Source organism: Phyllopteryx taeniolatus, chromosome 13 (genome assembly GCF_024500385.1).
Source record: "Phyllopteryx taeniolatus isolate TA_2022b chromosome 13, UOR_Ptae_1.2, whole genome shotgun sequence".
Classification (NCBI taxonomy): domain Eukaryota; kingdom Metazoa; phylum Chordata; class Actinopteri; order Syngnathiformes; family Syngnathidae; genus Phyllopteryx; species Phyllopteryx taeniolatus.
Window position 1 is genome coordinate 26412074 of NC_084514.1, and position 13842 is coordinate 26425915.

General features: G+C 41.8%; 1 long non-coding RNA gene across 2 annotated transcripts; it reads left to right on the forward strand.

Moving 5' to 3' along the window:
• The first annotated feature begins 858 nt into the window (after positions 1-858).
• Positions 859-12985, forward strand: LOC133487822 (uncharacterized). 2 transcript variants are annotated; one of them, XR_009791461.1, is made up of 3 exons: positions 859-2301; positions 3504-3679; positions 9378-12985. It is a non-coding gene; the product is annotated as an uncharacterized LOC133487822 (long non-coding RNA). The 2 variants fall into 2 exon arrangements; XR_009791462.1 differs by lacking the exon at positions 9378-12985 and adding an exon at positions 4166-4788.
• The last annotated feature ends 857 nt before the right edge of the window (positions 12986-13842 follow it).

Genomic DNA, 13842 nt, shown 5'->3' on the forward strand with positions numbered 1-13842 from the left:
GCCATTTATTCAAGCTAACGGCTAATTTGAGTCAGTCAAGCACATGAAAACAAGCACACATATTTAAAATGTAAATTAATCATGGCGACACGGTGGACGACTGGTTAGAGCGTCTGCCTCATAGTTGTGAGGACTTGGGTTCAATCCCCGGCCCCGCCTGTGTGGTGTTTGCATGTTCTCCCCGTGCCTGCGTGGGTTTTCTCCGGGCACTCCGGTTTCCTCCCACATCCCAAAAACATGCATGGTAGGTTAATTGACGACTCTAAGTTGCCCGTAGGTGTGACTGTGAGTGCGAATGGTTGTTTGTTTGTATGTGCCCTGCGATTGGCTGGCAACCAGTTCAGGGTGTACCCCGCCTTCTGCCCGATGATAGCTGGGATAGGCTTCAGCACGCCCACGACCCTAGTGAGGAGAAGCAGCTCAGAAAATGGATGGATGGATGGATAAATTAATCATAAATGTATATACGTACACATGCATATCATTCCCTGTGTCTATAATGTGATTATTAAAGCTTTTAATTTCATAATAATAATAATAATAATACATTAAACTTATATAGCGCTTCTCAAGACACTCAAAGGCGCTTTCCACTACTCGGGTAACAATAACAGTAAGAGGAGTGAGCAGGAAGCCCAGGTGGCAGGTGCTGGTGTCAGCGAGGCTGTCCACCGCGGTGGGATGCAGATAAGTCACGCCGGCCGTCGTGAGCCTCGCTAGACGCAAGGGGACGTGGAAGGATGTTCGGTCGCTGAGCTCTCAGCACGTATGTTCACGAGTCACAACCGAAGCCGAGTGTTTGAGAGCTTGCTGAGAGAGAGAGAGAGAGAGGTAGGTGAAAATTTAGCTTCAGTTTTTTTTTTTTTTTTTTATAAATCTCCCTGCCTTTCCTAGTTTACAATATGTGACAACAAACAACAATGCATAGTCCTTCGGTGAACGTGTTGAGTGAACGTGAACCTCAGGGATGGGTCATTCACTGAATGAGGAAGCATTTCACAATGATTTTGTGAAAAAGAACTCAACGATTCGGTGAACACATTTTTGGAACAAATCTTTTTAAAGAACTGATTTGAATGATTCAGTACACTCAAAAGAACTGCCGTGCCCATCGCTACACCAAATGGGTACTAGTTGAGTTGAGTCCTTTCCAGAGAAGTGGAAATTTGCAAACAGACAAATGTGTCTGTGATTGCACAATCAATGTAAGTATCTTATCTGCAGTTATTCAACTTTTTGTTTCAGGATAATTTGTTGGGGTTATTTACTGCTGTACTGGGCCACTGGGTTGTGCTCAGGTGCTCCACAATATGCTAAAACATACACTCTTTGGCACAGGTGTCAAACTGGTGGTCCGGGGGCCAGATCCGGCCCGCGTCATCATTTTATGTTGCCCGCGAGAGTGCATCAACTTTGTTTCTTGCTAAAATACCAAAATTCCAAATTGGGTTCACTTTTAAAAATAGAGATATTGCAAGCATTTTTTTGTTACCAACCCCAATTTTAAAATAAAATTGATTCATACTGTAGCTGAACAAACAGTTTTTACTTGCTTTTGATTTCAAAAGTAATTATCCATTAATTTGTGTGTATGTAATATTACGAGGCAGTCATACATTCATATGGGTTTGCAGCCATAACGGCCCTCCGAGTGGAACCATAACTGCGATGTGGCCCATGACAAAAATGTGTTTGACACCGCTGCTCTATGGCTAAGGTACACCTAGATAATGCATGTGGTAAATTACTGAAACGATAGAAACTATTTACATTCACAAACAGTCATTTGATTGAGGAATTTTGTCCGTGTGAGATGCCCTTTTTACAAATGTGCAGAATCATATTGCCAAGTTCAAAGTACTTTTCATCTTGTCTAAAATTTGCCACGGTTATTCAATGAAGCTGTAGTGTCCTCTGGTTGTCAAGTGTAAGCCATTGTAACAAATCGCAGGTAGGCTGTGGTCTGATGATTATGATCATGATGATTATACCAATACCCACAAAATGTGTGTCATCATTTACTGAAAATATAGAAATGACACAAAGTTACATGAATTGGGAAACCAATGCTACATGTGATAGACTACTTTAAACTGCAACCTATACTACAAACATGGAATCCAGAGATTGAACTACAGATGTGCTAATATACACACAGGGCACATTCAGTCATTTTTTGCATTGTTGAGCTTGACAGGAACCTTACCTTTGTTTTACAGGATGGATTCAAATTTTCAAAAATTCCTTCAAGAGCACCGAAGGTTAGATGATAATGTCATTGCCACCTTTATTGAGGAGAAGGTATCTAATCCCCTGTAAACATTTGTCATTTCATCGAGATGAATATTCAAGGCGATGTTGTTGCTTCATATGTGTAGTGTGATATGGTTGATTGCAATTTTTTTTTAAGTTTAGAGTTTGCGAACGTGCAAGGTTCAGTCTCAGTAATCCGGATATATTCGGCCAAATGAGTTTGCACAAACAAAGAATTATTTTTGGCAGGTGGTGACTCTCTAGTACACAGAGTGTAAAGCAAGAAGTACTGTACATATAAACTGCTTTACATTAAATAAATAGTCTGTAGTAATTGAGTGCATCCACAGTTGACCTGTTGCTTGTGAATATCTCTGTAATCAATGTGTGGCAAGGCAGTCTTGTGAACTACAACGTACATTAGGTATGGGTTATATACAATGCGAGAAGACAGTGCTTCTCAAATAGTAGGGCGTGTGAGACCCTGAAGAACATGATTTGCAGCACTAGAATAAAGTGTAATTGCACATCCACTGCAGTAGATGCCAGTCTATATCTCTTTCTTTTGTACTTTCAGAATCTCTCGCCCAAAGATAGCTGGAATCAGATTCATCTTTATTTGCCAAGTATGTCCAAAAAACACACAAGGAATTTGTCTCCGGTAATTGGAGCCGCTCTAGTACGACAACAGACGGTCAATTGACAGAGAACACTTTGGAGACATAAAGACATTGACAAAAAAAAACAAAAAAAACAGAAAAACACTGAGCAATAAAGGTTCGCTCGTCCAAAGGGTTGCCCCTACCAGATGGGAGCAGTTCAAATAGGTGGTTCATAGGGTTGGTTGTGTTTTTCATGATGTAGACTGCCTTCTTGCGAGTCCTGGTTGTGTATAGATTCTGAATCAACGGCAGTGGGGCACTGGCTCAGCCATCCTTACTGTGCATTGTTTCTTATATTGCATGAAAACAGCTAGAGCTACAGTAGTTGTCTTATTTTGGGTGTGGTAGTTGCCATGAATGGTGGGAAATTTGTTCAGTAGATATCAAGCTCATTCATGTCCAAGGCTCGTTGTAGCTCTGGTAAATCTGCTGGCAGCTAGATCACAAAAATCACCTCGTCAATCATTTTTCTACCTGGCCGTATCGAACACGTTTTATTCTCCAGGCTGTAGCTCATTGTTTCAAAATTGTTGATCATGCTCTTTAGGTATTTTATCTTGTTTAATTACCAATGTTCTTTTTTCTCAGATTGATTGCTAAGCTGTCAATGCAAAGACAGATCAGGAGCTGACAGAATATGTTCCCCAAACTGGAGACTGAATTGCAATACATCAGTACTGCAGAAGCGAAGTGGTTTTGTTTGAAGGAACCAACAGAACCATATCCAAAGCAACTGAATCTTTGATTTCAAAAATTAAACAAAGGTAGGTATCCAACAATGGCCTTACAGATAAGTGCGTGAAAAAACTGTTTGGCAATTCTAATGCCTCAAAAGAACACCGGGAGGCACAGGACATTTAAAGGCCCAAAGTATACAGCAATGTCAGAATTCATAGAAACAGGCAAAATACTATTTTCCATCTGGAAAAATAAATCTAAACTAGGCAGGGAAAGTAATTTGGAATTTTCAATGTGAGACTTCACTGAAGAAATGCTTGAGCCAAAAACAACATTAGGTGAGCAGTATGAAAAGCGAAAGGTGAAAACATTCCGACTCTATTGGTCATGCAAAAGTGTCTCGACTAATCATGTTCTTGATGAACCACAACAACTCTCCTGAGAGTTTGACTGTATTGGAGGAAACAGCTTACCTTGGACAGGGAACTTGTGGGAGTGGTAGGTGGACTCTTAACAGAGAACAATATTGGCGATGAACAAGTTATCATTATTGACACGGACTCTGTCTTCAGACATACCTTTGCTGATTATGCCACTTATGATCTTGATGACCCCCTTGATGACACCGTCCCCATGGAGCTCTTAGAAGTGGAAAATCCACCTCCATCCCAAGTCTCATCCACTTAAATCCACACCGTGCCTCACTGGGTGACATTCTTCAGTAAATGCACCCATGGAGGCACAATGAAGATACTGATGCCATGACATGAAAGACGAATGGGTTAACCTAGCTAAAGTCATGGTCCTGGGATACAACATGGTTCAATATTTTCCCAGCATTGGCCAAGCCCTTTGATTTGTATTGTCTCAGCCTTGAACTGATGGAAAATGACCTGCTTTGGGCAATTTTACACAGAATTCCCTCTGAAGAAAAGGAAGTGGCTGAACAAGCAATCAATGATTATCTGTCTGTAGCTGGATCTGAGGCGTGGATAGATTTCCTTGACACTCATGATGTTAAATTTGTTGTCAATAAGGGGAATGTGAAGAAAACTTTGAGGTGATATAAAGAAGATGTTCAAGATTCCATGTGTATTACAAAAACTGGTCCAGTGTACTGAAGGAACTGAAATTACCACTTGGAGGACTGGATGAAGTATATGCTGGCCTTACCCTGACACCAAGTTCATTGTAATTCAGTCATTTGTTTTATCTCATTAAATATATTGAATATTGTTGAACATAAGGTTTTTGCTGGTGTTTGTCAGTTGGTCTGTATGAAAAAAAATCATTGTACTGCATGGATTTGACTCAAATTTTCAGACAAAGTGGGTGGTATGATGAGGAACAAGTGATTATATTTTGTATTGATTCAGACATTTAGGCTTCAAGTGGCAACATTTTTCTGAAAATGCCTCATTCCTCAAAGCATATAATCTCGGTGTGATGTACACATGACATCTACTGGCCAATGAGGATACTGCGTCAACTGATCAGGAAAACTAATATTTAATGAGTCCTCTATAGTGCCAAAAGTATTATTTTGTACAGTACGTGCTTAAAATAGCATGATATAGGCCCTTTAAAAACTTTGTTTTAGTGTGGCTCCATGCACACATACAGTCAATTGATGGATATAGAGCTATCAAAGCCAACATTTAGAGAGAGTGAATTGGAGGTGACAGCCACATGGGTTGCCTAGTGTGGAGTGGGTGGTGTATGTGATATGGAACTAATATCTTATTTTTGTTGTTGAAAAGTGCAGATCTTTTAGTGGATCAGAAGATCTATGTGCGATTCTTCGAGCCAGAGAACCCGATTACAAGGAGACCAATGTCCCATACGTGTGGCTGTGTTCTGGAGTTGCCCAACAACTAGGTGGCTCCTACACTGAGTAAACTACTAAGTTAAAAAAAAAAGTTAAATTAGCTGAATTTGTTCTATTTAAATAGTTAAAACCCTTTGATAGGCCCAGATATTGATGTCTGACGGACAGTTTGGCAGCTGCCTTGTCCAGAATGTTTATTGGTCTTCTATAATGTAATATGGTATGATCAGATTTTTTTCTTTTTCTTTTTTTTTTAGGCAGATTATGCACTTTCATACCCGTACATTGTTACATACACTTGTGCTGAAAGTTGGGTTATCTACAGTGGGTACGGAAAGTATTCAGACCCCTTTAAATTTTTCCCTTTGTTTTATTGCAGCCATTTTCTAAAATCATTTAAATTCATTTTTTCCTCATTAATGTACACACAGCACCCCATATTGACAGAAAAAAACGGAATTGTTGAAATTTTTGCAGATTTATTAAAAAAGAAAAACTGAAATATCACAAAGCCGTACGTATTCAGACCTTTGCTCAGTATTTAGTAGAAGCACCCTTTTGAGCTAATACAGCCATGAGTCTTTTTGGTAGGGAAGCAACAAGTTTCTCACAGCTGGATTTGGGGATCCTCTGCCATTCCTCCTTGCAGATCCTCTCCAGTTCTGTCAGGTTGGATGGTGAACGTTTGTGGACAGCCATTGTCAAGTTTCTCCAGAGATGCTCAATTGGGTTTAAGTCAGGGCTCTGGCTGCGCCATTCAAGAACAGTCACGGAGTTGTTTTGAAGCCAGCCACTCCGTTATTTTAGTTGTGTGTTTACGGTCATTGTCTTGTTGGAAGGTGAACCTTCAGCCGAGTCTGAGGTCCTGAGCACTCTGGAGAAGGTTTTCGTCCAGGATATCCCTGTACTTGGCCACATTAATCTTTCCTTCGATTGCAACCAGTCATCCTGTCCCTGCAGCTGAAAAACACCCCCACAGCATGACTCTGCCACCACCATGCTTCACTGTTGGTATTGTATTGGACAGGTGATAAGCAGTGCCTGGTTTTCTCCACACATACGGCTTAGAATTAAGGCCATAAAGTTCTATCTTTTTTTAGAAGACGATTGATTTTATTCTTTAAACGACTTTGAATTACCACACACATTTATAGTGTATTGACTCTGACCCAGTTGCCAAAAGCTCCCCCACAACTTGATAAGCTGCTTTCTTCCAAGCTGCCCTGCTGGGAGATGGCCTGTAAGAGGAGACCTGGCGTATGTCAAGTGGACCCTAAATTAATTAGCAGGTCCCCTCGAAATCTTGGTTTACAGTCATCAAAGAGTCCTTTTCTTCGTTTGAACTGACAGCAGCCAAAAGGTTGGGGATCCTCTCTCCGAGAAGACCAAGCTGGGACAGATCGACAACGGAACGCAAATACAGCAATGGACTATCCATCCATCCGTTTTTTGAGCCCCTTATCCTCAGAAGGGTCGTGGGTGTGCTGGAGCCTTTCCCAGCTATCATCGGGCAGGAGGCTGAACTGGTTGCCAGCCAATCGCAGGGCACATATAAACAAACAACCATTCGCACGCACATTAAAAACCCACACAGGCAACATGCAAACTCCACACAGTCGGGGCCGGGGATTGAACCCCGGTTCTCAGAACTGTGAGCCAGACACTCTAACCAGTCCTCCACGTGCCGCCAGCCATTAACTATTTGCTTAATATTCGAACATGTATGCAAGGTGCCACCCACTGGCATTTGAGAGTACTGTAACCCGTGGACTTCATTCATGGTTGCTTTTAACTGAAGATAAAATGTCCGTTTTGATATTTCAGGAACTGTGCAGAAATATTCCAAATGATTGCCTTGATGTCTGTGTCAGTGTGTCAACTTTACGGTTGCAGCTGCGAGACTTTGAGAACTGTTTGTCTTGATTTGAAGCCCAAACAGCATGATTGAACCATAAACAGTTGATTTACCAAGACTAAAATTTAAACATCTATATGCTTGATCTATGAGTGAGAGTACACATTTTATATTAAGATATGATTTTTACACCACTCTTATGGCTAAGTTGCAGACTGAAATTCAAGTCAATGGATGTGGTCTCCCACATTCGCTGTCCCTTAGACACGCCCCCTGGGTATTTAACACTTGAATCTCGCCTCTCTTGTTCTCTTTCGTGTCTGGCTCTTGTTTTTTCCATGGGCTGGCTCTGGGTGACCTCAGCACGGTTCGGCCGTGCCGCCGCCCCTCTCCCCTTCCTTTTTTCCGTTGTCCTCCTGCCACCATCGCGCGATCACCCACCGCAACCAAGCTGGCGCTGTTTCGATCGACGAAACCGGCCATGCGGCTTCGATCGCTTTTGTAGTCGTGATCTGTCGCCGGAGCCTTAGCAAGCAACTACCGGCATCCCATACCGGTCACGCCGCTGGGAGCAAGAGCTGGGCTCGCCATAACGTCCATCGGCACGAAAGTTACGAGCGCACCCCAAGGGGACAACAATTTTTCTTCTTCCGCCTCTTTTGTTTTTGTTTTATTTTTCTGCATCGTTTTTTCTCCTTCAACTAAACCTGCTTCGTTTTCCTTCCGAGCTGTCCGGAGAAAGACCATCCCCACCGACCAACTGATCTACGGTCGTGAGTACAGCACAACAAGCATTGCTAGAATGTAGCAACACTTTGTTCTCTCTCTCTCACTCTCTCTCTCTCTCTCTCTCTCTCTCTCTCTCTTTCTCTCTCATTTGGACTGAACGCTTTCAACGCTCACGTTTTCAACTTTAGTCCAGCAACACACGGTCCTATCTTCTCTAGTCGTTACCCTTAGTGTTATTTTCTTCCTGTAGTTAGACTCTGTGTGTTTCCCTATAGATCCCTTGTAGATGGCATTAAGTATTCGATAAAATTCCCCTCCTTGTTGTGTTTTGTGTGTTTTGATTTTAGTAAGTAAACCTCTGTCACTTGGACTATTTCATAAAATGTAGAAACCTTTAGATTATGAGACTGATAAAAAGTTTATCGTCGCTTTTCTTACATTTTATACATATAAAAAGTGACGTGCTGCCCTTTACGAGACAAAATTAGTTAGATTTTAACGGTAAAAACGTAAATAGGACTAACCCGGAAGTGAACGCAGTCGTTCAACGTCGACGAATGTATTTCTTAAATTTTATCCAAACGCCAATATACGCTACAATAGCAACAAACTCAAATTCTCCTTTCATTACCAGTTGTAGATCTTGACATGTTGACTGATTAACTCACGGCCTGCTAATGCCTGATGGTGGTTTACAGCTAAATATTTTGTGACAATACATTTAATAATGATGTAATCGAATATATACAGGCGGCACGGTGTAGGACTGGTTAGCACATCTGCCTCACAGTTCTGAGGACCCTTGTAGCTCCTTCCTGACAGTCCACAACGGTCTCTGGGTGGCTTCTTCACAATTCGTTTGAGGGACCTCAAACTAAGAACAATCCTGTGTTTGGAGCTCAGCATTTGGAGAATGTGTTTGTAGTTAAGCCCCAAATGAAAGTAAAGCTCTATTAGCTGATGTTGATCCATAATGGTTACCAGTACTAGTCAAACATCACACCAGTTCTGTAGGGGGGGGGGGAATAGAATTCTGTTCAAATTTCCGATGACACTATAATGGATATGTGATGAAGGAACCTGTGTTTAAAATCTCCTATTACTCCCGTGGTTCCAAGCGTGCTCGTTTTTGTGAAAGAACTACGTTCACAACAATGTATAAAAACCAACCAATTTATTCCTGACGGAGTCTATACATTTTGCAGAGCTCTGGGTCCGTAACTACCCCTATCTTATTCTTAGCAGATAAAGTAGTCAAACCAAAACTATCTGATTCTACCTCAGACTTATACAATGTTTCAAACGGGCCAGTATGGAATCGCTGTCGTCTGATTGGTCCGTGGTCTAATCTGACGTCATCGTTGTTCTGCAGAATGATGACCATCTGATCTGGCTCCAGACGTCGCCTCCAGACTCCGGCCCACATTCCTGCATTCAATGTTTATAGTGGCTCCCCGCAGTTCCTTTCTTCCTTGACATCTGTTTCTTATTGTCTCCAAATACCCCCCGATGGGGGGCCTTCCTGCAATAATCTCCTACCCCCCTATCTGATTGTATTGCAATACACATCCTTGCTCTTCCAAACTAGTTACACCATGAAACTCTATATTATATTCTATTACATATAGAATTACATATTAGAATATAAAGTATTCTATATTCCCTTCAGTGATAAAATTATTTAATAATTGGAGTATCATTTATCATATTTATTTACATAGGCTAGAAGAATAGGGCGGCACGGTGGCCGACTGGTTAGAGCGTCAGCCTCACAGTTCTGAGGTGCGGGGTTCAATCCCCGTCCCCGCCTGTGTGGAGTTTGCATGTTCTCCCCGTGCCTGCGTGGGTTTTCTCCGGGCACTCCGGTTTCCTCCCACATCCCAAAAACATGCATTAATTGGAGACTCTAAATTGCCCGTAGGCATGACTGTGAGTGCGAATGGTTGTTTGTTTCGATGTGCCCTGCGATTGGCTGGCAACCAGTTCAGGGTGTACCCCGCCTCCTGCCCGATGACAGCTGGGATAGGCTCCAGCACGCCCGCGACCCTAGTGAGGAGAAGCGGCTCAGAAAATGGATGGATGGATGGATGGATAGAAGAATAGGTTTATATTTACAGTTCTGAAATGTAAATGTCAGTGCAATGTTGAGCTGTAACTACCAATAGAAACAGGTGAATATGTTTTAACACAGATGAACCTCATGGCATGCTTATACAAAGACATCTTGTTAAAAAGGGGGCAGGGTTCCTCGGTGAGAGGGTTTTCTATTTTCCTTCCTAAGAAAAAGTTTGGGAACCCTTGTAAGGAATAAGGCTGCTAACTAGGACCCCTTTGGGCAAACATCTAGATATCTTCCAGAACACTCCTTAAATTGGAAAATGCGGGGTACAGAAGAGGTTTTTATGATAGCATAATTGCAGTGGATGTCTTAAACATGCATTCATTATAGCCGGTCACCGCCATTATCAACGCCCTCAAACTTTATTGTCTTTCTTTTTTTTTTTATCATTAAACATAAAGCTAAATAAATGCAGACAAGATACTTAGATTGCTTGATCCATCACAGTCAAATTTGTCTGTTTGCGAACTTCCACTTCTCCGACAAGGACTCAACTAGGACCCCTTGGGTGGCCGCTATGCGCCAGAAAAGACCACACTAAAGTTAAAACATGTCAGGGATAAAAAGGTTGTCATGATAGCGTGATTGCAACGAGCGAATGCTTAAAAGCATGGAAGATGAAAGGAAACATGCAAACTAATTGTAGCCGGTTACTGCTAGTACTCCTATATAATGATCAACCTCCTCAAACTAGACCAATATTATTGCCTTTCAGTTGAAAAAAAAGGGATATAGGATATATCATGACATGACCACTTATTCACAGAATTCATACCAATATAAAAATATCTAGACTGTCTAATTATTGTTCTGCTGTGGTTTGCACCCCTATTCCTCTTGTCCGTTCTGTTCCTCTGTCTGTCCCCTAAAATCCTTTTCTGTCCGGCTGCATTTTCAATAAACCTCAGAATAATTAAAAAATAAGCAGAGGGAGTATTTCAAACTCCTCGGTTGCACAGCAAAACTGTTCTAGCACAAAAGGCATACAGAGCCATCATTCTGCATGGCCATGCAGCTGAACAGGACCGGTTAAAAAAAAGAGAGAGGGGACTTGGCGAGTAAGAAAAAAATGGGTTTTTCGGTATTATTGCTTTTTTCTCTTCGCCCCACCTGTACCGTCTACCTTCCTGCAATACCGTGAGATTTCCCACAATACTGCAATAATTATCATACCATAAGATTAATAACATGATAAAACCATAACCGTGAGGGCAAACATTTGAGTGCGCTTGACCGAACACAGTAAGCTCAAGTATGACACGACCAAGTGCTCTCAAAAGTTAACTTTGAGCCCTGGCCTAATATACAGTATGTATATGTTTATACACTATAAGTATTTGCTCACCCTCCTTGACTCACATATGATTTTACGTGATCTGCCATTTGAAATCCATATGGTTTAATATGATGTTGGTCTTCCCTTTGGAGCTGTAACAGCCTTAACTTTTGTGGGAAGGCTTTCAACAAGGTTTAGGAGCGAGTGTATGGGAATTTTTGCCCATTCTTCCAGGACCATATTTGTGTGGTCACACACTGATGTTAAACGAGAAGGCCTGCGTTGCTGTCCACTTGAAATCAACCCAAAGGTGTTCTATCGGGTTGAGGGCAGTACTCTGTACAGGCGAGTCAAGTTCATCCATACCAAATTCACTCATCTATGTCTTTATGTATCTTGCTTTGTGCACTGTTGCACAGAAATGGTGGAATAGGGCAGGGTAATCCCCAAACTGTTTGGCTGTCCAAAATCTCTTGATATGTTGAAGCATTCAGAGTTCCTTTCACTGGAGCTCAGGGGCAAATATTTTGGATATTTCCAACTTTGTGGGAACATTTTGGAGATGGCCCATTCCTGTTCCAACATGACTGTGCATCAGTGCACATATCAAGGTTCATAAAGACGTGGATGAGAGAGTCTGATGTGGATCAGAATCAGAATCATCTTTATTTGCCAAGTATGTCCAAAAACACACAAGGAATTTGTCTCCAGTAGTTGGAGTCGCTCTCGTATGACAACACACAGTCAATTGACAGAGAACACTTTGGAGACATAAAGATGAACTTGACTGCCCTGCACAATCCTGACCTCAACCCTAAAGAACACTTTTGAATGAATTAGAGCAGAGACTGAGAGCCAGGCCTTCTTATCCAACATCAGTGTGTAACCTCACAAATGCTCTTCTGGAAAAATGGTCATTAATTCACAGAATTACATATCGCTAATTAATTATATAACTTTTAAGGGATGTAAATTATTCATGATTGAATAATGCAAAGTGACTAATGCAAAGTGGAAAAGTGTTCTGTGGTCCGACGGGTCCACATTTCAAGTTGTTTTTGGAAATTGTGGACGTCATGTCCTCCGCGCCAAAGAGGAAAAGAACCATCCGGACTGTTATGGACGCAAAGTTCAAAAGCCAGCATCTGTGATGGTATGGGGCTGTGTTAGTGTCAATGGCATGGGTAACTTACACATCTGTGAAGGCACCATTAATGCTGAAAGGTACATACAGGTTTTGGAGAAACACATGCTGCCATCCAAGCAACGTCTTTTTCATGGACGACCCTGCTAATTTCAGCAAGACAATGCCAAACCACCTTCTGCACGTGTTACAACAGCGTGGCTTCGTAGTAAAAGAGTCCGGGTACTAGACTCGCCTGCCTGCAGTCCAGACCTGTCTCCCATTGAAAATGTGTGGCGCATTATGAAGCGTAAAATACGACAATGAAGACCCCGGACTGTTGAACAGCTGAAGCTTTACATCAAGCAAGAATGGGAAAGAATTCCACCTACAAAGCTTCAACAATTAGTGTCCTCAGTTCCCAAACGTTTATTGAATGTTGTTAAAAGAAAAGGTGATGTAACACAGTGGTAAACATGACCCTATCCCAGCTTTTTTGGAACATGTTGCAGCCATAAAATTCCAAGTTAATCATTATTTGCTAAAAACAATAAAGTTTATCAGTTTGAACATTAAATACCTTGTCTTTTTAGTGTATTCAATTAAATATAGGTCCCACGTGATTTGCAAATCATTGTATTCTGTTTTTATTTATGTTTAACACAATGTCCCAACTTCATTGGAATTGGGGTTGTAAGCACTCTAAGAGACATTTTCACAGTGTAGCGGGATGCCTGCAGAGGTGTTGACTGCTACAGCAATTTCTTTTTCAACTTTAAGCTTCAAAGAGGACAATTGCATTCCTGAGACCAAAAGCTTATCGATAGATCTCCCCTGCACTTTACTGGGCATTACATCCCCTGGTAAACTATGAATCGAGCCATAAACGGGGTCTGTTTGTGTAACATCAAAGGTGACGATCGCCATTTGGTGGGTCAACTCCATCCAGGCTCAGTGACACCAAGTATAGGTAGGAGGAAGTAGCTGTAAAATTTAAACCTTAGTGAACCAATCAGGCCTAGGGGTGCTACTTAAGAGTACACCCATAGATGCGATTCATTATAAGCTCATGACCAACATTTTTCGGGGGTGGGCTGATAGCAAATCTGACCATGAAAACAGCTGTTAAGACACAAAAGCTTGTTCAATAAACCTGATTTAGCCCAACCGCCTGTGTCTCTGAGTATTCTTTGCTTCCACTCGACATGCACGCTTTTTCATACCCGGAAATCCACCTCAAATTGCGTCACGAACAGGATCATCTTTGTTGTGGCTGCCAGTCGACTTCACCGCGGGGCCGACGAGGGTACCCGTCGGCT